The sequence below is a fragment of the Oncorhynchus gorbuscha genome, linkage group LG03 (assembly GCF_021184085.1).
Source record: "Oncorhynchus gorbuscha isolate QuinsamMale2020 ecotype Even-year linkage group LG03, OgorEven_v1.0, whole genome shotgun sequence".
In the NCBI taxonomy this organism is placed as follows: domain Eukaryota; kingdom Metazoa; phylum Chordata; class Actinopteri; order Salmoniformes; family Salmonidae; genus Oncorhynchus; species Oncorhynchus gorbuscha.
In genome coordinates this window covers 105,073,777-105,076,160 of record NC_060175.1, presented here as the reverse complement: position 1 = coordinate 105,076,160, position 2,384 = coordinate 105,073,777, and the positions used below count along the sequence as shown (strand labels likewise).

Here is a 2,384-nt window from a genome sequence, read left to right as displayed (position 1 = left end):
CTCGAGGTTGTGGTGCCACGGACACCTTGTGTCCAACCTCGTGTTCTTTATTGGTTTATTACTGATCTTCTGTTAAAACGGTTGAAAGCACACAATTACATTTTTCTTGGCTTTTTTTTATTTATTTTTTATGATTTTCGGTGAAATCAACGACAACAAAAAAAAATAGAAAAAAACCACTGTGGAGTTTTAACTGTAGTTGCTAGCTAGTTCTTTTCCTCTCTGTGTCCCACGCTTTTCTCCATCCCGGTTTATCAACACAAGTAATTACACAGCACAAAAAGCTGTGTATGTCCGATGTCATTTGCGCGTCGGGTCGATTGGTCACACGTGTAGAAGGATCAGATGGTTGCTATGGAAGACGGTTGAAACGGAAGAACACTGCATCATCACGTTGTCATGGGGACAAAAACCACACCGATGGGGGAAAACAAACAGCACTTGGGGAGGACAAGAGTGTTTTCTCCATTGAAGGGGAGTCCATCATCATCATCAACAACCGATTTAAGACTTCACATTTGTCCTGGCTTTCGTCTTGCTTTGTGACATCACTGTGTTCACAGGGAGTAAAAAAAAAGGAACGAGAGTTTCACTCGAGTAAAGAAAAGGAGGTGTTTTTGGTGTAGGTTTAGGAGACTACTTTAATTCTCTAGTCTGTTTCCTTTCGTTGGGAGGGTGTGTGGACACTGGCTGACTGCCAACCAGGGTGAAAAAGTACAATGTTTTTTTTTGTTTTTGTTTTTTACAGCCTTTATTCGACAGGTAATTTGACACTTATTTCAGAATTGGTGGTCTAATGAACTGTTAAATAAGGACTTTTTGTTACTTGCTCTGCTGCGGAAGATGAAAGAGCAGAAACGAAAGACTGAAAGAAAAGAGGCGAGTGGATGTTTGTTTTGTTTTGTTTATACTTTCAGTTAAAAAAAAATGAATTAAAGGAATTGATTTGCAGAGAGAAAAAGCTTTACTTTTCACCTGTCCTCCTCCTCCTCGTCTCAACCTGTCGATAGGCCATGGAATGCATTTCTTGACATCTAATGGAATTCAGAAGGTTCTTTTTGTTCCAAACCTTGTTTTTTTAGAATTCTGAGAATTAACTGGGATATTTTCTGCCCTCCCCTCCCCTCCCTCCCCAAAATGCGGACAAACTGTTGATATTGATCACCATTCACATTACTTTTTGTGTATTGTTATTATTGTTATTATTATTATTTGCTTTACATATGTTTAGGTATGCAAGTGTGTGTGTGTGTAATGTGACAAATGTTTTCCATGTAGTTGGCATGTATTTTTGAAACAGAGCATTTTATTTACCGAGAGGTGAGAAATGTTTCGTTATGAAGAATGATTGACTGGTGCAGCAGCAAACAGGGTTTGAGCTCAGTTGTAAATTAGTTCCTTCCTTCACGTAGCAAGTCAAGTTTAAAAAAATAAAATAAAAAATAATCTCTTTTTTATATAATTATCTGTAACAAAAATGTTTTTACATGTTTGTCATCTTGGTTGCTTTATGTCTTGATATATATATATATATATAAAAAACTAAAAAAACACCTGGAAATGTCTTGTCTCCCTAATCAGTAATGTCTTGTCTCCCTGCTCAGTAATGTCTTGTCTCCAACGGTGTAAAAAGTACCCGAATCTCATACTTGAGTAAAAGTAAGGATACCTTAATAGAAAATGACTCGAGTGAAAGTCACCCAATAAAATACTACTTGAGTAAAGGTTTTCGAAGTATTTGGGTTTTAAATATACTTAAGTATTAAAAGTAAATGTATAAATAATTTTAAATTCCTTATATTATGAAAACCAGACGGCACGATGTTCTTGTTTGTTTAATTTACGGATAGCCAGTGGAACACTCCAACACTCAGACATCATTACAGATAGCCAGGGGAACACTCCAACACTCAGACATCATTACAGATAGCCAGGGGAACACTCCAACACTCAGACACCATTACAGATAGCCAGGGGAACACTCCATCACTCAGACACCATTACAGATAGCCAGGGGAACACTCAGACATAATTTACAGATAGCCAGGGGAACACTCAGACATAATTTACAGATAGCCAGGGGAACACTCCAACACTCAGACATCATTACAGATAGCCAGGGGAACACTCCAACACTCAGACATCATTACAGATAGCCAGTGGAACACTCCAACACTCAGACATCATTACAGATAGCCAGGGGAACACTCCAACACTCAGACATCATTACAGATAGCCAGGGGAACACTCCAACACTCAGACATCATTACAGATAGCCAGGGGAACACTCTATTATATATATATTATATTATTATACATAATTTACAGATAGCCAGGGGAACACTCCAACACTCAGACATCATTACAGATAGCCAGGGGAACAC

At 38.1% G+C, this 2,384-nt stretch overlaps 1 protein-coding gene across 1 annotated transcript in view; it reads left to right on the top strand.

Moving 5' to 3' along the window:
- The window catches only part of hcfc1b (host cell factor C1b), a 71,586-nt gene extending 70,030 nt beyond the window's left edge, over positions 1–1,556 (top strand). The window contains 1 exon segment of the mRNA XM_046344781.1: positions 1–1,556. This exon segment is cut by the window's left edge and continues 296 nt beyond it. The gene's annotated coding sequence lies outside the window, so the exon portion shown is untranslated.
- Positions 1,557–2,384: the final 828 nt, after the last annotated feature.